The sequence below is a fragment of the Lactuca virosa genome, chromosome 5 (assembly GCF_052849685.1).
Source record: "Lactuca virosa cultivar CGN04683 chromosome 5, Lactuca_virosa_CGN04683_v6, whole genome shotgun sequence".
In the NCBI taxonomy this organism is placed as follows: domain Eukaryota; kingdom Viridiplantae; phylum Streptophyta; class Magnoliopsida; order Asterales; family Asteraceae; genus Lactuca; species Lactuca virosa.
In genome coordinates, this window is record NC_136430.1 from 266316966 (window position 1) to 266340145 (window position 23180).

General features: G+C 32.4%; 1 long non-coding RNA gene across 1 annotated transcript; it reads right to left on the bottom strand.

Annotated features, from left to right (window-relative positions):
- Positions 1-7395: 7395 nt before the first annotated feature.
- Positions 7396-16838, bottom strand: LOC145113074 (uncharacterized). The gene is made up of 5 exons (XR_013710721.1): positions 16537-16838; positions 10011-10160; positions 8622-8971; positions 7762-7915; positions 7396-7524 (listed from the first exon to the last, which is right to left on the bottom strand). It is a non-coding gene; the product is annotated as an uncharacterized LOC145113074 (long non-coding RNA).
- Positions 16839-23180: the final 6342 nt, after the last annotated feature.

The following is a 23180-nucleotide window of genomic DNA, read 5'->3' on the forward strand; positions in this document are numbered from 1 at the left end:
AAGATAGATACATCTCCAAAAACACCCTATCTTAAAATGACGGGTTTGATCTATAATAACGGGTTTTCATAGGTTATGCTCACTACAATTGAACGACAGCATAACTTATCTTCAATGACACGAGCTTTCCTTTCATGTTGATTGAAAAAAACCCGACATAAAATGTCTATAATTACGAGTTTTTAATGTGGATAAAGTCCAGTTTTATACCAGTGTCAACGTAATATGCACAAAATGATTATCAACGTGAAAATATTTTGACACTCATTAGGTTCTCCCTAACATGATCTTTTCATTAAAACTCATTTACTATGTGTGTTTGTTAAAAGAAAGAAAAAAAGACGTATAAATAAAAGAGAACAAGGTTCAAACTCAAGACATACGAGACACGAGATTTGTTAACCATTGAGCCAAAGGCTCTATTTGTTAAAGTTGTTAAAACATTCTTACGTATGTAAATCAGTGGCGGACCTTAGTGGGGTATTTGGGGTCCCGGGCCACTGCTCAATTTTCGGCACGCAGTGTAAATTTTTTTTTTTTTTTTTTTTTTTTTTTTGGTTTTTTCTATTAGGTGCACCCGCTTGAAGTATGAGGGACACCCCTACTAAAACAGTCTGCGTCCGCCATTGATGTGAATATTGTACATATGTAATGCATTTATGATATAAAACATATTTTGTATGTATTTTTAACGTATTTATCTACATAAAAAATTCCTTTATATTTCTTTAGATATAAAATAATATTTTATAAACGATATATAATTACGTTTTTAAAAAAGAAAAACCGTTTTTATTCTTTACTATATTATTAAGCATATTGGATAATTCTTGAATTTTAAGATGTATAAATATAAAGTTTGATGTACAAACAAATGAAGCCTAGATAAAGAAGTAATACTTGCCAAAAATCAAATATAATATATTAAATCAAATATAATATATTAAGGAGGTTACTATGGAATGTTGAAATCACCACTAATTCTTACCAAAATTGGATAGTAAGATTAAGTGTTATTATTATAGCCTTAAATGTCTATTAACTAAAACTAATCAACATGTGAATATCTTAATGTGAAGTCTTAAATGTCTATTAACTAAAACTAATCAACATGTGAATATCTTAATGTGAAGTAGGAATGTACCTTAACAGGGAAATGTATATTGGATTCTTATCTTGTATTATAAAACCTAATTGGAAAACCTAAATGGAAAGCATGATCATTGCCAAACAAAAAATTAAAAATGTTGGCAAGATGTTTATCACTTGGTAAAACTAATGTTGCAAAAAGTAGAAGGTTGATTTTTTTTTCTTTTAAAAGAAAGATAAAGAAAGAGACGTTGATATGTTATCTCTATTTTTCGCATGAACATCTTAATTCAAGAATTAGAAAAACAATAGCTTCCAATGAACGTTGGGTTTCTTATCCGTAAGTTTATTTATTGGTTATGTAAAAAACATATCAATTTGTTTATATTATTGTTGATTTCAAAAATTAAGATTTGTAATATGTTTTCTTAAGTGCTAGGTTGCACGAGAATTGATAAATTGAGTTATGTTGTGTATTATCAAATATTGGGAGTGCTAATTATCACAATGAATTGGTAATTAGTAAATTAATAATTAAGCCTCCAATTAAGACGTCATTTAGAAAAGTTGATAAATGTAACCATATCAAAATTAGGAAGATGTCAAGTTTTCATTTGTTAATATTGCTTGAAATAATATTGTTGAAGAGAAACGATATGTTCTCAACACCTTGTACAATTGATCTTTTTTTATCTAACGTCTTTAATAAAGAAAAATGATTGATCTTTTTATCTAACATCTGTTAAATGTAATATTAGTACAAGAAATATTTTTTTTTTCATTTTTCTATTTTGTGATTATACATTTAAACTAACATTGGTACTTTTTTCTCATTTACTACCTCTCATTATTAACTCTCTTAGACTAGGGGGAGTGATATTGAGTTTAGTATGCTCTCACATCAGATATTTTGAAACCACGTAACATTTGCTGAAAAAATATGTCTACCTTGTAAAAGTTAGGGAGTGGCAGTGATGCCATTTAAATAGGTTTGATTAAAAAAACAAATTATGGCCAACCAGTCACAAACCACCAACCACCGCTCCCCTTGTCTCTCATCTCTCTTCTCGTTGGCCGGCTAGCAAGGCTTGCTTGGCGAGCTCCTTGTCAAGAGCCAAGGGCAAGGGCAGACGTTCTTGCCTAGGCTTGGCGCCTACCATTCTCTTCGGTCTTAGTGACTATCCTATCTAATTGTAGTGATTGCATATGTTTCTTTTGAAACTTTGTTTTTTTTTTTTTTCATTCACACTTTTAGTTCGTATTCATTAAGCCGATTTCAAAATACCATGTTGTCTCTCTCTCTCTCACCCGTCTCTTTGTTCAAATGACATCTTCCAAAACATTATGCGTCCTTTAAATTATATGTCTATCTTTTTTAAATAAAACAGATTTCCAAAAGAAGACTATGTTGAAATAAAATTGTTTCCTATTTCGATATCCACCGCATTGCACAGGCATACTACTAGTATGGTATAAAATATATTTTGTATGTATTTTTAACGTATTTATCTACATAAAATTTTCTTTATATTTCTCTAGATATAATATTTTATTATATAAAAATATGTTATTATATGTATTTTAGTTTTTTTATAAAAATATGTTATTATATGTATTTTAGTTTTTTTTTAAACGGCATTTATTATAAAGGAAGAACAAACAAAAGGCTAGCAAGGAGCTAGCAAAACCCAATTACAAGTTGATAGGGAATTGAAGCCAAACATTCCAATCCCTATACATTTTACGGTTCCTAACACAATACCAATTAAAGGAATACAATTTAACGGTATCAACAAGAGCATCTTTGCTATATTTTTTAGTGCGAAAGACCATCGCATTTCTATAACCCCATAAAACTCATAACATAGTCATAACAATTGCAAAAATCTTCTCTTTCTGCCTCCCTTGCATCGATAAAGCATCCAAGCAATCATAAACCTCTTGTAGCGAACCAAACAAAGGCATATGTAAATCCGCCCATCCTGCAATTCGACTCCATAGTTCTTTCGCTAACTCATATTTAAAAAACACATTATTTGAATACTCCAAGTCCTTATCACACATAGGACATCTAGTAGAGGGAATATCAACCCCTCTAATCTCCAAGTTAACCCGAGTAGGTAACCTATCCAAAGCAATCCTCCAAACCAAAACATTCACTTTAATTGGCACAAACCTATTCCATCTATACAACACATGACCCATAGGAAGTAAAACATCATCTAAATGATTACGAAGCGATCCAACAGTAAAATAATCCAATTTACCTAATTCCCATCTCCAAGCATCCTTGTTATTCGAACATTTTACATCCTGTAACTCCTCCATCAACATTTGAAGTTGTTCCGCCTCAATTCCTCCCCTCACGTCCCTGCGCCATTGCAAGACCCAATCTTCACCATTCCAGTAGTCACTCACCACCCCTTCTTTAGCCAACGAGAGCGCATAAAGTCTATCATATTTGATTTTAAGACTTAAACCATCCCTCCATTTATCCCACCAGAATTGAATATCCATACCATTACCAAGTTGTCTTCTCATCCATGAATCACTAACATTACCAATACGATGAAGTTTGAAAATAGCATCAGTAATGTTCCTCCAAACTCCCATGCCACGCACCCGACTATCAACTCCAAAAGTCTGAAATTAACTACCATGACATGCTTTTATAACTCTAACCCATAAAATATCAGGATTAGTGCAAAATCTCCATTTCCATCTATACAAAAGAGCATTGTTAAGTGATGCTAAAGAACCCACTCCCAAACCACCATTATCCTTCGAATTCAGAATTAAGTCCCATTTCACCCAACTTATCTTTTTCTCATTGGAATCAGCCCCCCATAAAAATTTTGCTCTAATTTGTTCCAACATTTTGACAATCTGACCTGACATTTTAAACAAAGACATGTAATATATACCCAAACTGCCCAACACAGACTTTAATAACGTTAACCGCCCACCAATTGAAAGCATTCGAAGCTTCCATCTAGACATCCTTTTTCAAAAACCGATCCACAATTACCCTCCAACCAGCAACTCGATTCATATTCTCACCAATAGGTAACCCTAAATAAATAAAAGGTAAGGAAGCCGAACTACAACCTGTCAAATTCGATAAAGCCTCACAAGTTTGGCTCTCAACACCGACCCCCACCAAATTTGACTTAGAAATATTTAATTGTAAACCTGACATCATATAAAAACACTTTATAACGCGAATCAAATTAGTAATATTTTCAGCATCCCACTCTCCCATAAATAAAACATCATCAGCATAAAATAAATGCGATACTTGCATCCCAAGATTACCCAATTTAGCAGCTCTAAACAAACCGCTCGCCACCGCATCTTCCAAAATGACATGCAACCCCTCCATAGCAATGATGAAAAGAAAAGGGGATAGAGGATCACCTTGTCTTAGCCCTCTCTCCAAATTGAACTCTTGTGTGTCCGAACCGTTAATTAAAACAGAAGATCTCGCCGACACCAAACAAGCCCATATCCAACTACGCCATTTATCCGGAAAACCCAAAAAATACATCACTCGATCAAGGTACTCCCAAAAAATGTATGTATTTTAGTTTTAGTTTATATATAAAACGTATCTTCTCCAATACAACAAAAAAAAATAGATGCATAGAAACGTATATCATGTATATATACATAAAAATGCTATTTTTACATTGTATATACTTATTAAATATAAGTAAATACAATGGAAAAAAGTAAAAAATAAGTTTTTTACATTTTATATATGTAAAAATACGTTTTTTCAACATTTTATTTACATACAAACATAAAGGTATAGTAAGGCATACATGGATATTAGCTAAGTGGCAAAGGTGCCAGCATTAGAACCTTTAGAGTTCCAGTTTGATCATTCTTGATAACAAATTTCTTAATGTCGCAAACAAGTTATTCTATATATAATTGTATGGCGAAGAAATTTATGTATCGAGCCTTTGGCACATTGGCTAACACGTTTGCCTCGGAATCCTCGAAATCCTTAAGTCTTCCGATTAAAATCTACGCCAACCTTTTCAACGATTCAATCCTACCTATACATGTCAAGTCAACAAAAACCGCCACATTAACGATAACAAGTTGGTAGCCTTTTAAAATTTAAGAAATGAAACGTCTTTTTTTCAACTTTAATGGAAAAAAGAGTAAGAAAAAATGTTAATGTAATCTGAAACTAAATGCTAAACTTAAGGATTTTTATAACAATACTTGATTATTAGATGTCAAAACGGTGTTGTAAAAAATATTTTGATTAAGTCCGGTATCAAAACATAATACATGATAAGTTGTTTTTTTAGTGTTTTGACAAATTTGCTTATTTGTATACAATTACCAAAATGACATTTTAGATTTATGTACTTTACGATAAGTTATTACCGTAATTTGCTTGCAATAATAGTAGGCTAGTAGCTTAATAAGAAAATTATACACACCCTTCTTTATTGTGATTTTGTATTTTATTTTAATAATATATTAAGAAAATTGTGGCAAATTTTATTACTTTTACCAAAATAAATTATGTTTTATATTTTTTTCTTATCTAAAATAACAACTATCTATTTTACCAAGCTAGAAAATATGTAACATGATCGATTGATAATTGGTTATTTGGTTTACACTTCCATCCACATCGGATCTTGCATGCAGCTTTCAAAACCCAAATAGCAAGTTGGCCGGGATAAATTCTTTCAATACTTGAAAGTCTTTCTAAGCCTTAAAATGAGGCCATATATATATATATATATATATATATATATATATATATATATATATATATATATATATATATATATATATATATATATATATATATATATATATACTAGAAAAGTTAAGGTCCGTGCTAAACACGGTCCAAGAATAGTGTTTTCAGTATTTCCTAGAAAAACCACAAGCTTATGCTGACAAACCATACTCAAACAAATACATTGCATGATTGCAATGTTCTTTCAATAGTTTTTCTATTGAGTATTTCGATAATAATGTAAGAACAATGCTATTATTGGAAACTCTCTTGATGAAGTACGAAAGGGGAGATGTGCTCCTGGATGCCTCACATGTAAAAAAATACCGGTGTGTATAAGGATGGATAATTTTGTCTCACCCTGAAAAAATAGACATTAGATTTGACTCAAAAATTAATATATTGAAATCAAATTGATCAAATTTCTTATATTTTACTATTCTTGACACTCCATATACATGGTTGGTAAGCAACATTTGTTATAATTTTGTAGTATTTTCGGGGACATGATTTATATTTAATATAAACAAATATGTAATTTATTTTTTATTCTGCAAATTGCTTTGTTTCTAATTAGAACAATGTCTTTAACCAATTTTAGCCCATTGTTGTGGTCTATTTGTATTTGTTAAAGTATTTATATATGGGTAAATGTATTAAATTGACAATATAAAGTTGATTACAGGTTTTGATATTTGGGTTATGGATAGATGCAAAATGTGTGTTATAACACACATTTTGTTTGCAATAAAACAAATCCATTGGTGTGGTTTTTCGGAATTCACATTAGAAACCCACTTCTCTTCTAATGTCACTTATGGTTAATAAAATTAGAAATGAAAACCATTTTACATTTATTATTGTAATTGTATGCAATATTATGCACCAATGACTTCACAAGCAACAACAAATGATTAGACCTGAATAATATATATATATATATATATATATATATATATATATATATATATATATATATATATATATATATATATATCAACTTAAATTTTGTAACAATTTAACAAATTTAGAAACATTTAACATAACAACATCATCCATAAATGAACATTAGAATATCCAAAAGTAATTCACAGTATCGAAATTGTAATAGTTGTAGAAATGTTTTGCAATTTTGGCAGTAGCTCGATATCTATTTCATTTTTTCTTGGTCTTGATGTGCCAACTAATGTTGTTTCTGTGTCTTTTGCTTTCCCATTGTCTGGTTGGTGTCTCTACTGTGTTTGTTTAGGAGAGTGGTTTTGATGTTGACAAAGTCTCAGTTTCATTTGATGGTTGGATTTGTAGTTTGATTTTAGTTTTGATGTTCTGGGACTCAATGTCCCTTTAAACGACGAATCCTGTGATTGGGTTTTCTTTGTTCGATGTCTGATATGATTGTACATATGCAACAATTGATGATGATCGAATTGATGTCACAATTATATATTGTAAACTGTTTTCTTGTTTTGTAAATCGGCTATATTATATATAAGATTTGATTAATTTACAAATTGGTAATACTGAAAATAGTAGCCTTACATTTTCTTCGGCATCTCTAATTTCATTGGGGTTTAATGATCGAATGAAATTTTCAATTTTTGGAGATGAAATACTTGCACCAAAACGTTCTGGTTCCATCATCGATTTCAATTATTGCCCTTGACCTGCCCATAAAAACATCATGAAGTATAAAAAATATGGTTTAAAACCTTGAATGATAAAATACAAATATACAATTACATTATTTGTACTTTTGATTCTTGTTTACAAGCAGGGCATGTATGTGGTGATCCAGTTTACATCAGCTTCAAGTGGTTTTAAACAGTTAGCACATCCTGTTTGTGTGAAACTTCTATCTTTATTAGGCAAATTAAAAGCGCCTGTTATCCAAGTTAGTTTACCTTGCTTAAGATTCCATAATACCGGCCATCTTTTAAATCTCCTATCCCATTCTTTGGGCATCAAATTCTTGCTTTATTTAGTCTTTCACTTAGTACACAATATAATCCCAACCGATCAAGGTCCTCTAAGATATATATCCCGAGCTCTCAAAATCTGTTCAAATTATGCAAATCTTTTGAGGTAACAAGGCTTAAGAAGCATCTATAGAAATAGAAATAGCAATGTACACAACTAAGTCTTAGTGTGTCTAAATAAAAAGATACTAAAATGAGAGCATCAACACAAAACCACAATTTGTCTACAGGTAATCACCATAAATACATGTATTTCATGACTTACACCTTTGTTTTGTTATGTTCTCTGGGTATGGAGCCCCGCATTGAGATAGATGAAGGAGCCTTGTTCATGTCTAGCGCCATCCGACTCTTACACCAAGGGGTTATTTTTTTATTTAAGAGGTTAAGCAATTATTTGGACCAACTATACATAACGGTTTATTTTTCACTTAATAGGGGGATAAACCGACCCTTTTATCTATTTTGCCTTCATTCCCACACAACTTCTGTCATGCTAAATTACTCAAATTGTAAAACTTGTTTTTTGGAATGCAAGAGTAAATTAACCTTATTTCAAACGATTTATTCGATCAAGAAAAGATATGAACTTTATGTATATAGCACTTTATCCAGACATACATCATTATCCATTCAGTCACTTTCCCAATACAGCATGGAACACAAAAGTAGGGACGAAGAAGGAAAAAATATTCCTTGTCGGATCAATTCCAAAAGATCACATAAAAAAAGGACCAAAAGCGTAACTTTTTTCGAATAAAAGACCCATATCTCAGAAAACTTACCAAAAGTTTAATTTTGTAAAACAAGAGTCTGACATTGCGTTTTCTTTCAGCAACTTCTTTAGCCTTAGTGCGGTAAATAAGGCACTCAGGAAGTAAATTGTGGGCATTATCAAAGTTCATCTTTTCGTCACATGGCATTGGAAGGATCTCTTTTCTAGCAGCAACTTGAAGTCTTTTAATGGTTTCTGCATACTCATGTACATACCCTTCTGCTTCATTGTCACTAATGGAGATAAATGTGGTGGAAGAACCCCAATTCACATAAAATGTTGAGGAAAGAGATCAGAAACGGCTTGCAATATGATGAGCTCAATAGTTGTTTGGTTGGCTAAAATTCGCCTATCAATAATCTGCAAAAAGAAATACAAAATTAGAAATAGCATTTAATGTTTTTTACCATTTTCACAACCAAAACCTCAATTTACAACTCTAATTTAAAGATTTATTTGCATACAAAACAGATGCCAAAACATTAATTGAAAATAGGCATACTATACAGCAAATATAACTTCTTGTCTATTAAAATAACATCTCTGGTAGTTAAGGAGAAAGCAAACTTGCAACATAACTGAAGGGTGAAAACACATAATCATATAAAGTTCACAAGTTCTCAGATCAATGGTTAACAAGAAGTTAATAAAAATAATAATAACAAAAGGGGTTTGTCATTAGCTAACCATATATTTCTTATACTTTGATCTTATTATAGCATTCAATGGAGAACTACTGTCATTTGATCTTAAACCAATGAGTGCAAGAACTGTAGATCTTATGGCTTGTAACTTGGGTGGTGTTCTATTGTATCATTCTGCCAAAAACTATTATTATTTTTCTTTAAAAAAATGTTAAATTCTATTTATGCCCTTTATAAAGTTGAAAAAAAGATACATGTCCTTAAAGTCAAACCCAGGGATGGTCAATGCGAATCCATCAAAAAAGAAGAAATTAGAAACAAATATTCATTCCTCGACCCTGCTTATCACCAAATCCAATCAAATCCATATAAGAGGTGGTGTAAAAATTGGGAGTGATGCCATTTTTTAATCGCAGTTATAAATGGAAATAAATGGAAAACATTTTTAATCTACATTGATATCTTCCAACATTAACACAATATTCTTCAGAGAATTAAACAAACAACGGTTTTTTACGAATGAACCCAAACCATTATTTAAATCGAAAATGAAAAGGAGATACGATGAAACAAAAATGAAATCTATTGCGCACATCGTTCAGTCGATAGGACACATGACACAGAGACATAATTAGCCGATATGATATGTGAATCGATCTTGATTGGCCAGAGTAAAAAAAATCAAAACCCAACAAAGCTAGGGTTTCAAAGGAAAAAAATGAAAATTAAAAACTAAGAAGAGAATGAAATCTTACTTAACATCAATTCCTTCAGTGATTTCAACAAATCAAATAAAATATGACAACTGTTCGGATAAAAGCAATCCTTAAGACCATGTAATCCGAGGAAAATTCATTATCTTCGGGCTTAATCTGCCACCGCTTTAGAGCATCTCCATTTAGATCCTGCAAAAAAAAAAAAACTAACGATCTTAATAGACAATGAGGAAGAGAGAATGCGTATGGAAAACTGAAGAGCAATCGAGACAGAATAAATGGAATGGAGAGAAGAGGGTATATATATATATATACCCTTTGCCTTCAATAAGTGTATGAGAGGTTGTGTCGATTCAATGCATCATTTTCTGAAAGCCCTGTAAAGAACACTTGTCGGTTCACCTTAATCCCTTTGTCACCAATTTGATTGGTGTCGTGCCAATTTTGGGTGACGTTTGGCCTTTATTAGTACAAATGGAGAGATATGAAGCGACGACTTTGATGTTCATGCTTCATTTAACAGATAAGGTGCGTGGTTGGACATTGTGTGAATTTGATACAGGCGGCATCAGGAAAAGGGCTTGAGGAGAAAGCAAATCGGTGGATCTTGCGGAAAATGAATATTAGGATATGGTGCGTCGGTCGGAATATAAGGCACGTGGCTTAGATTGAAGGGGGTAAATTTCCGTTGGAAGACATGAGATTAAAAGGGCTTTAATATATATATATATATATATATATATATATATATATATATATATATAAAAGATCAAAAGAGAAACTCTCAAAGTTAAAAACCATTTAAAAACCATTTTAATAAAGGATATTTTTGTCAAAAAGTCTTCCTGTATGTTGACTACTCTAACATTATAACTATCAGACAAAAAAACTAACTAAAAACTAACTAATCTGATAAACGTACACTCTCTCATTAAGCTTCATGTACTCAAAGTCTAACACCACTTATGCCACCTACCTCCACCACTTACATCTGCCACCTACCTCTGCATCGTATCTTCCTACCACCGCCGCTACCAGGTCATCAGATTTCAAGCCTCCAGATCGTGAACTACCAGATATCCCAACTTATCAGATTTATTCAGATATGGTCAGATTTTCACCGGAACCTCCAGATCCGCCATCAACGACCATCGTTACCTTCATCTCAATGTTTTGAATGTGGTTTCACACCATACTACTACCGTAAACCACCGGTGTTTGCAAGATCTGACCTCTTCCTCCGTCGTCACTCATAACCACAACCTTCTTTCATCACCGATGATGACCGCCACCAACCTATCATACCAGATATGTGTAGATCTGTGTAGATCTGGTCAGATTTGAATAGATCTAACCAGATATGACATTTAGATGTGATTTCAAAAAGCCGTTTGTTTTCCAATGAGCTTCTTCACCTCAGATTGTCGAAAAGGTCACTAGTCACCATCAACTTCTCATATCTAAAGCCAAATATGCACTGATTTCTCGGATCTGGTCATGGCTAATCTATTTGATGTGTGTTTAGATGCTAATATACTCATTTTTTGTTCCAAAACTCTTGAACTCATTTTTTTCCGGTAGTTCCATCACCGGAGAAATCTCAGTCGTATCCTTACCAGATCTTTTTCGTGACCACTTTCACCTTCTCTCCAACTCATATTCATCTGTTTTTCTCTTATCTCTAGTCAAACACCACTTGATCGTCATCAAATCTGATGTGTTTGTGTATTTTCAAGTTAGATATGGTGTTTATGTGTGTGGTATTTCACGATGGCCAGCAGCGGTTCTACCACTGCATCAGATCTGGTCTCCGATGATGGTGTTTACATAAGAAAGTTCTGCAAAAAAATGCACCCAAGGTTCTTGATGAAATGCCTCAATGGAATTAGGCAAGTTATTAAGTTGTGAATTTAGCTGTGAATGCTACTGTGAAGTCTTTTTAGTGTTTAAACAGCGAATATTGTAAAGTAAGTTATGAATAAGTGTATAAACTACTATTATAACATCGTATTATATATCTATGTTTTATGGTGATTGTGGATCTGATGTGTATTGTGCACACAAAGTGTTTGATGAAATGTCTCAACCAAATTCGGTAAGTTATTAAAGTATGAATATATGTTTTTAATGTATTAATTTGTAAATATTTAAGTTATTAAGTTGTGAATGTGTATTTTTCTGATGCATTAAGTTGTGAATTAGTGTTTGAAATATGAATTAAGTTGTGATTTAGTGTTTAAAATGTTGTATTAAATTGTGAATTCTAGTTATTTTTATCCAGATTTGGTTTTTGAGGGAAGGATGTTGGCGTTGTTTATACCAGTGGTTGGTGGTGGCATATGGTAGTTAGCGGTATTGATGTTGGGGTGGTGATAGAGAAGGGATATATTTCTATTTCTCACTCATATTCTTCGTTGATTTCAGATAAGTTATCCTCTTTTATGATTCATGTATATGTTTTTCTTTTGATGTTAGGTTCTAAAATATAAGATAATTTATGCATGTATTAAACTGTGAATGGTTTGTTTAGTACACTAAAATATGATATTATACGTGTAAATGATTTGTGGATGTATTGTATTAAACTATGAATTTTATGTATTAACCTATGAATTTTATTCACAGCTTACTATCATAAATTCACAATTTAATAAACATAAATCTCTCTAGATATGAATGTATAAATGTAAGTTTTAGTTGAGAATATGGTTGTGAATATATAACTTTTTATGTATTAAACTGTGAATTTCGTGTATTAAAATTGAATTGATTGCATTAACCTGTGAATTTTTTATGAATATTGTGTTTGCTTCTTTGAAAAGAAAGAAGCATTATACACATATATGTTTTTTTTATTCTTAAATAAATTATATAAAACTTAAACTATGAATATTATGTAAATTAAACTTTGAAATAAGCACCGACTCCTATATCTAAAAGTATAAATGTATGTTTTAAGTTAAGAATATGGAATTATGTGTATTAAAGTATGAATTTATTATATTAAGCTGTAAATTTTATGTATTAAATGACAATTGACTGTATTAAGTTGTGAATTGATTGTTGCGAATTTTTTCATAAATTTTATGTTTAAATATGAATGATTGATGTATGAATTTTTGTATTAGTTTTCTTCTAACTATAATTATTTTTATGTGTAGAAATATGTAAGAATGCATTAGTTTTTATAATTGTTTTGCATTAAATTCAAAATGAGTGAATTAATAAGCTTTTAATTTGTGGATGTAGTATTTAAGTTGCCAATATGTAGTATTTAAGTTGCCAATGTATGAATTTATGTACAGAGTTGTTTTGGAAAGAAATATGGTCACGACGTTGACACGAGTGGTTGGTGGCGGTGTGTGGTGGTGGTGGTAGTGGTAAAGTTTGGGTTTGATTTTTCTAAATTTGTAAATTAGTATAAAATAAATTGTATTAAGTTGTGAATTATATGTATTAAAATGTAAATAGACTATATAAAGTTATATTTCATATAATTTTTGTGTTAAGATATAAATGAATGTATGAAAGTCTCGTCCCGGAAGGGGGTGACACGCTTGGGAAGCGTGGAAAATTAAATACAAGGTACATTAGATCATTCGAGATCCTTGCCAGGATCGGTCCGGTGGCTTATAAGCTTCGGCTACCGCAAGAACTCAGCAACATACATCCCACATTCCACGTGTCCAACCTTAAAAAGTGTCTGTTCGACGAAACTCTTGTAGTCCCACTCGACGAAATCGAGGTAAACGAGAACCTACACCGTAAAGAGGAACATGTGGGGATCATGGACGAGGAAATCAAAAGAACGAAGCAAAGTCAAATACAATTAGCGAAGGCCCGCTGGAACGCCAAGCCAAGGCCTGAATTCACTTAGGAGCGGAAAGACCATATGAAACAGAGATACCCGCAACTTTTCCTCCAAATTGCAAGAACCCGTCCAAGATGCTAATTTCGGGACGAAATTCCCTCTAACGGGGGGGTGATGTGACAATCCGAAAGATTTAGATCAAGCAAGGTCTAAATTGTAACCATGTACAAGTGAATTCACAATGCAACCTTGTTGCAATAAACCCTTGAAAGCCATAAGGGCACTAGTTGTATAGGTATGTATATAAGTATATATATATACACCTTGGAAATCATATTTATAACAAGCTTTTGAAACTAAACAAAGTATAACAAGTCGAGACAAATCAAATAGTTGAAACATAAACGATGAATTAATACCTTGCCTTATAATCTTAAGCATAGGACCCCACCCATTTAATGTTTAGGAAGTACTAGACCGAAATCACCCCCTTAGTGAGTGTTTCAAAACCGAAATCACCATGAGGGAATGAGGTAAGACCGAAATCCCAATGCCTAGAAAACACTAAGGCCGAAAACTCCAAAGGTAGGTCCATTAAGGCCGAAAACTCTAAGGATAAGTCCATTAAGGCCGAAATCATACTTGGTGGGGGAGTTAGGACCGAAATCACCAAGAGAACAAGGTGATTTCGGTCATGCATGGCCGAAAACACCACCTTCCTAAGGTGATTTCATTAGGATTTAAGAGGATAAGGTAGTTGACTTTTGTGATAAGATGTTTCATCATTTTCCCATGCAAAGTATTAACCACCAGTATCCCAAGCATTACACAACAGATTTCCAAGTAAACATCCTATCCTAGTACTTCTTCCATTAAAATCGAATTCACCCTCCCCAAACTCCACCATTTCCATCCTCACTCACTGATTAATATCATTTGCTCTCAAATAACCAAGTCCAACTTCCAAGTTCAAAGATCTTCAAGTGTATTCTTAGATTTGGTAAGTATTCCTTCAAATCTAGTGTATTAATACACTTTTATGTTAGTTTCATTATATTTACCCACATATTATTATTTGTTAAACTCTTAGGATAGCATTCTTGCCAAGAAAGTGCAACCACCACCTTCAAGTGTTAGGCTTGGAAACCTTCACACCATCTTCTAAAATAACCTACAAAACCACTCAAGGTGAGTTCATACTTGGAATCTCAATGTATGAATGTTTTGTGTTGCTATGCTTCATTTATATTCAGTTGTTATGATACTGCACATGAAGTCACTCAATCCGCCCCCAGACGTTTCCGTCGTCCTGGTTTTGGGGTGTGACATACATATTTTAATATAAGTATATAAATTCTAATGGAATGTCATAAAAAATGAATAAAATTATTAAAAAATATCATTCTTAAATATACTATTCTTGAACAACCATCCCTTTAGGCCCTTCATCATGTTCCCTTTACGTATTTAATGACAACCCCCCTCTCTTTGGTTCGGTTCCAACATGTTTGTAATCAAGCAAAAAAACAAACAGAGCTTCATTTTCGAAATAATACTCTCTTATTGACCTAAAAACAAAATCCGAGGCATTTTGTAAGAATGGTGTAGAATTATTTTAAGTTGTAAATACAAAAAAAAACACAAATAGTAAAATAATCAAACTATACATTCGTCGTGTGCATTCTAAATGAATAAAACTATAGATTCTGATAGAATGTGGTGGACATTAAAGAAGTGAAATTTATTCTTAAGTAGAAACGACCTTATCTTCTTTAAGAATTATGAGTAAGTTGACCAATTTTCTTGTAATAAGAAGATTAGAACTAAAGAATTCATTTTAAAATGATAGTGTGTTCTAACAGAATATACCACTTTTGACAAGAGTATAAGGGGAAGAACAACTTGAAGGAAAGAATGTTATAAATTTCAACCATTCTTAATGTTTTTTCATATAATGAGTTTTTAAAGTCATATATGCTCATTCTATATCAAATAAACCAACATAATTAACTTATTTTTTTAATCGATTGCAAATTCTCCCACTATAGAATATGAAGATACTAATGTCTCCGTTGACCTAAAACAAAGTTTTGTATTAGCTATTTTGGAGCTCGTGAATGAAATTCACAATTTTGAAAGTTTACATTGGCAATTTTAAAACGTCATACATATTTGCTTTGAATTAAACTAGAATCCAAAAAGTGAATATGTGAATTTGATGTGTACATAATTACTTTGAATTAAATCGGAATTCAAAGTAAAAATATCTAGTGGTGTTCAATACATGTTTGCCACTAGAATAACATCTCCAAAAGTCAAAGCCCCATGAGTTAAAGAACAGAGGCTTTCCTAGTTCAAATTCTTCATTCTGATGCATCATATATTGTATTGTTTTCAAACATGAGATTAAGAATTTTGAAGGGCAAACTTTATCTTTTGAAATATTGGTTGTACTAAGCATATTGGTGCTTTTTTTTTATCTGACTCTTTCTCTTATTTTTGTTTTCTGAAAAATTATCAACTCCCTTTGATGGCTAAACTTTCTTGGTCTTCTTTTTCTTGTCCAGATTCTTAGAATCGAGAATTAATGGGAATGGGATAACTATTTTCCTATCAAGATTCTTAATCATCCAATAAACCAACAGAAAACTGAAATTGATCGATGCAATACAATTAAGTACGACATTTCGATAATCGGAACCCTAGAAAATAATTGAATTAGTCGATTAGGTTTACAAGTATGAAGATTATTACCTTCCACTTGAGATCATATAATCTGGAAACGAGCGAATTGAGATGTTGAACGACATCGTCTTGGTAGATATCGAGGGCATCTGAAAGACTGGACATGATAACAGATACCACTTTCTCGACAACCTTGTGGTTGGTGCAGATCGTCTTCTTGTAGTGTTCGAATGGGACTCACTGATGTTCTAGTTTTAAGGACTTCGTTAGTTGGGTGAGTTTCAAAGAGGGAACTACACCATGAAATGATGGGAAGGATGCGCTGATAGCTACAGTGAAAGAGGGTGTCAGCGGTGGTGGGAATGAAAGAAGAAGGTGATGCATTTTTATTAGGTTACCCCCTTAATTATAGGCTTAATAATAAATCATTTCGACTAGAATTTCTGAGAAAAAATTATTTTTTTTAATTAATATAAAATCCTTTCTGATAAATCAAAGTTTTTTTTTACTGTTTGTCACATTCTCATTCAATTTGTCAAATGTCATTTTCTGGTTATTTTGAATTAATTTTTTTTCCACATATAATTTTATGAGTTTTTTTATTTTATTAAATTCCACATACTATTTTAATGTAATAATTGCAATAAATGTAACAATAAATGGATATTAATTTCATTAATAAACTTACATTTTAATTTCAAATCTCCCAAAATTAAAGCTCATTTTTTATTTTCTTTATTTAAATTATTTGTTTAAATTTAAAAGATAAAAAAACATTTCTATTATAATAATTCATTATTTTTTTTATTTTCTTATAAATTCAAAGTTCTCAAATATTTTGACATTTATATTTAACTTTTTTTTAAATTAACTCATGTAATATATGGGTCTCACAACTAGTAATAAATAAATAAGTTAGAATGATGTGAGTTATAAAAATTAATCGTACCAATAGCTCGAATTATAGTTTGAAAGGTCAAATAAAAGTGTTAAATGGTGAAATGTGTTTGACCAAATGGCTCACTCGCTTAGGTCATCCACAATGGGAGTTTAAAGATAGTTCAATAGAATAAATTTGAATATAATATAGAGGAGAGAGAATGTAGAGTTGAATCACCATTGAACGATTGAATAGAATGTGTAGTGAAAAGTTGTGGGTTTTTTTTAAGAATTTAATTGAATATATATATAGTCTCTCTCCTAGTTGGCACTCTATTAAACTCTCCATGGGTTTAATGCATTGGAGATGGCCTTAATTGACTCTTGGACCACTATATTTGTAAAATTGATGGAGGGGGACTAAACTGAGTAATTCCCTAAGTAAAACCTCACTAGTTGGTGGATTAGGGCCATTTTGTCAAAAATATGTGGATGTGAGGGAGGATACTGAAAATATGTTTATAAGACACAACCTCTCCTCTTAATTCATCGCTAAAACAATGTTTTAAAAACCGGTTTTTTAGTTGAACCGGAATGGTGACCGGTTTCCGGTTCAACCGGTTTAACCGGTTCGACCGCTGACTAACCGGTTTCTATAATTTTCATCTTTTTTCGTATTTTCGTACACATACCTACATACAGAAATCAAGAATATGATGTCCACAAGTTCCAACATTAAAATACACATGAAAACAAGTTGTAGATCATTCTAAATACATTAAAATAACTCATAACCATAAGTTTTACATCAATCCATGTGCATTAAAAAGAAAATAAAGTCCTAGATAAATATAAATGAATCAAAAATTTCATGACATTTATCAGGTGCTTTTATTCAGAAAAATTTTAATAAATGTGAAAAAACTACCAAAGTTTATTATGCAAAAGGTTTCGATTCCATGGGTTTTTATTCAATTTAACCGGTTCAACCGGTTTAATTGAACCAGTTCAACCGGATTTTTGTAAAAACCGGCCGGTTCGATCCGGTTCAGAAATAGACATTAAACCGGTGATAATTGAACCGTTACCTTCCCCGATTCCCGGTCCAACCGGTTCGACCGGCCGGTTCAAACCGGTTTTTAAAACATTGCGCTAAAATCGATGGAGAGATAAAAAAGAACCTCACCATGATGATTTCCTTCCCTCCATTAGTGAATTCAAGCAATAAGTGGTGATCAGGTGAAGCATCAAGCATCTTCACATCAAGTTCTAACCTAAGGATTAATAACTCATCATTTGATAAACGACAGAAGAGATAATGAATTCAAGCTTCCAAAGTGTAAACCCCCATTTTCGTCTTAGAATATAAACGATCAGTTACGTAAATAGAAGTTGGTGATAAATGACCATTTAGGATAAATAGTCTTAATGAAAGTAGTAATCAAAAAGTGAACTCGTGCATATAAAGAACGCCTAAATCTGACTTCGTATGAGGAAGTTATGACTTTTATAAGTTTCAGTGCAACAGTGTGCGACACGGAAATCAAGATAGAAATCGGTCGATTGTTAGGAAAAACAATCCAAACGAGATTCGAAGATCTCTTCAATATGATTCCGTCGAAATAAAGACAGTAAATAACTGATGTTGTATGGAAGCGTTATGATTTTTATATAGACTTTAACAGTCTAAGCATGTTAAAAATATAACTTTAAAAATAAAGTGAGAATTAGTCGACAGAGTCTAAATGAAAGTTGTAGATCTCGTTGATAGCTACACGTGGATATAAATAACGACGAATACGGAGCTCCTATGAAGAAGTTATGGAATTTACAAAATCATGTTTTGCGTCACGTACGCATACGTGCATAGTGCGCTTCTAGAAGGGGTCCACGCGGACAAATCCTGACCTGACACGTGGCACCACCCAACTCCACAGAAAAGCATGGCACGCAAATTAAAAAGCGCAACGCGCACTGTCTAAATTTTGCCTATGAATAGTTGGTTCCAGCCCATTCCTCCTCACACCATTTCAGAATCATTCCTCTGAAATCATTCAATCTTTAGCCCGAAATCTCTTTAAGTTTTAAGGTATTTAGCTAGGCTCTGAAGTGTCTGAGAGCAGTAGAATTAGAAGCTATTAGGTCGGAGTTTTGCCAGTACAATTTCCAATTTTTTGCTAGAAAATATTTATAAGTTAGGTTACACTTATCTTAATTCAAGTGTAACTTATATTTATATTCAAGTTGTTGTTATGAATGTATAAATAAGATTTATCAGTAGTTCCAATTATAATGTCGATTGATTCACGTATGGGAGAGGTGTCTAGAATGGTCTAATTGGCTTGGTTGTTGGATTTCAAAAATGTTATATTCTAAAATGGTCCTGCTTCCCAATTGTCCTGCGTGGCTGATCCTTATTTGATAGAACTCTCGGTATTCATTGGGATTAGTGAAAGATATAGCTTTCATTACCAGATTGTAGTAGAGATTAATAAGTTATAGTATTATAGGTTAATACTTGTTATGCGCACTACTCGCTAATTAGATCGCCAATAGAATCACCCAGATAGTTGTCAATTGTCTGAGTAATTGTCCAGGTGTGTTACCTCACTATTATGTGTATTACAATACATATCCTTGTATGTTAGTTTATAAGATCTAGTAGAGTAAAGCCGATAGTATAGTCTCTCGATGCTCAATGTTAGTGTACTTAAAGTTAGTAGATTAGAAAGTACAGCCTATATGTGCCTGTATTAGTAGAGCCTCAAAGTGTAGTCTCTATATATGTAATATGCTTATGTATGTCGGACAGGGCCCGTTATGTATGTTGGGTGGGCCTGTTATGTATATTGGGCGAGGACCATTATGTAGTTTGGGCGGGGCCCGTTTATATGCTTATTGGGTGGAGCTCATTTGTATGATTATTGGGCGGGGTCCGATATACGTATTGTGGTATATGATATTTTGGGGAACTCACTAAGCTTCATGCTTACCTAGTTGATTATAAATGTTTTACATGTACTTTAATGATTTGTGAGATGGGGAAGGTTTGAATGTATACAGGCGCATTCGTATCATGTTTTCTGCAAATGTAATTATACGCTGATATATTTGAATAAATAAAAATGACAAAACTGGGTTGAAAACCGAGACGTTACACAAAGAGGGCTTTACAGTTATAGATTGAAGTTCAAGTGAGAGATTGAAGTCACCAATAAAGATTGGAATCATTTGAGCTATAATTTTGTCCTTGTATACTCCAAATTCGAGTTAGGGTATTAGTTATGGATCTAAATTCTTTTTTTCATGTTTTGATGTTTGTGGTTTTGTTTTATAACCCTTTTTAGTTATTTGATGTCGTTCTAAGCTCTAATCTATCATCCACTTGATAGATTTGGTGCTTGTATGAAAGCCTAATTATGAATCCAAGCACTTCAAGGCTTGATGATGAAGTTTTTAAAATATTATGCTTTTGATCCTATTATTACTAAAGAGGAATTGTTCCGATAAATCCTTCAAGGATGCACAAACTCAAGGAAATAAAAGAATCAACATGTGATGCTTTATATTTGGGATTATTAGTTGATTATCGGATTCCCACTTAGTTAAATAATATTCATTCATGTAAAGGATGTTCATATTTATTAATTGATATTTGGTATGTGGATTGAATGCAAAACATGAAAAATCAATTGAGTTACAAATGGTTCTAGTGATTGTTAAGTCATAAATTGGAATAAAATGAATGGAATTATGATCTTATAGTTAGAACTAAATTCATCACTGGAAGGGATATTTGAAATATATGTTAAGTGCATCATAGATGGTGAATTTTTATTTTGAAATGGTTGGGATTTTTTCAAGAAACACTAGTGGGATTTTGGATACATTCGACACTTAAGTCCATTAGAAGAAGTTGAATGATCAATAAATGAAATGGTTTATTGAGAAAACTTAATAAATTAAGCCAATGTATTCTTGTGTGTCTTAATGGCTATTTATGGTGTTTGGAAGCCCATAATGTTTGTACAAATAAGTATTTAGGGAAGCCACTTGTTAAGTGGAATTGGTATGGCTTAATGTGAGTATAGAGAAAAATAAGTTGGTAATTTGTTGTAGGGTATGTGACCCGTTCCTTTGTAGAACAAGACACATAGTATTGAGTATGTTGCCCAAATCGGGATGACGTCTAAGAATGTGAGCCCTTTCTTAACAATACACAATGCGTAGAGAAAGGTGATGTGACACCCATTACGTAAAACGTCCTATTTTAAATCCAAATTTCTTAGTGTGAGGGGTTCTATTCATCCGTTTGACCTAATTTTAGTTGTATTACTCCTATTTAGGTAAATAGTGAGTAATTTGCGAGTTTGGGAACATTTTGACACTAGGGGTATTTTAGTCATTTTTAGATATTCGCTTTAAATGATATAGGTGGTGTCTGGGGGGTGGGGGGGGGGAGGGAGGGCTTTCATTGAAGAAAGGGAGTAAATTAGAAAGCTAGAAGTTAAGGTAAGTTACTAGGAGACCACATCTCATACTAATTTTTTTTTTGAGATTTTGAAACTATTCATCCCATGACTTGATTGTTAGTTGCCTAATTGTGCATTTACTTATTTCATTCATGAAACAAGCTTTTGAAAGTTTTTTTTATAGTGAAATCTACTATTAATTTTGAAAATGGTTTTAGCATCCTATTACACACATACTAGGATAGACGAGTTGAGTGGTCAAGCCCTTGGGATCTCTTGTGTGTTGAGCTGTTGTGAGTAAATTTCTAGATAATCATCATGTATGCAAGTAGAGGTTAGATACCCTTGTATAGGCTAGGGGTAGTGGATCCATAGCCCTAGCATACATATTACCATCAGAGTGTCTATTGGATGCCATCAAGAATAGACTACCATAAGAGTGTCCTATCGTCCCGTCTTGGAGATTGAGTGGGTTGGGCTAGTTGCATGCATTACATCTTATGATGTGTTATAGCCTTGATTTCTCCTTTATTGAATATTTTTAAGACAAAGTCTTTTGGAAATAATAATGCTTATTTTTTATCTATTGGGCTTATTATTTAATCTGGGCCTATTGAATCCATGAGTTCTATGTGCTGAAAGTAATTATGTTTGTGATTTTTTTTTTTGGGGGGGGGGGTGATTTGATCATGATGGATCGCCATCCTCTGCTATAAATGCATTGACCACGGGTAACTCAAAAGGAAAATCCATTACATAGCTTATTTTGATGTGTGCTCAGAAAAAATACATTGCTTTTAAAACTATTAACTTGAATACTTTTGGGATCGTTTATTTCCGTAAAACTTTATGAAACTATAAAACGTTGGTTTTTAAAAGATTTAAACATGTTTTAAAAACTATTTTAAAATCACCTAACGAGGGGTGTTACAATATGGTATTAGAGTAATAATTTAAGTAAACTAGGCATTAGGGTTAGTACTTAGACTTAAACTTGCTTTAGAGATGTGTATAAATATCATATTTGACTTTGGAATAAGTGACAGATGTTTGTGCTTAGGTCTCTAGATGTTTAATTATTATCTTAGAGCTAGCCTACGAATATTTATTTGAATGAACAGATGTGTTAGCTGTATCATTTTAATGATAAAAATATTAAGGGAACTCATGTCGTGAAAGAAGTTACTCTAACTATGCTTGGTAGTATCTGAGGTGACAAGACGTTTTGCAAGAGCCTGACAAATACAAGACAATGACAATGAAGCCGATATGTGGCATCTTATAATAGGAACCAAAGACATGCCATTCTTATCATATGCCCTAAAGGAAATGTAAAATTTAAGTATATAAGTATTTTCTGGA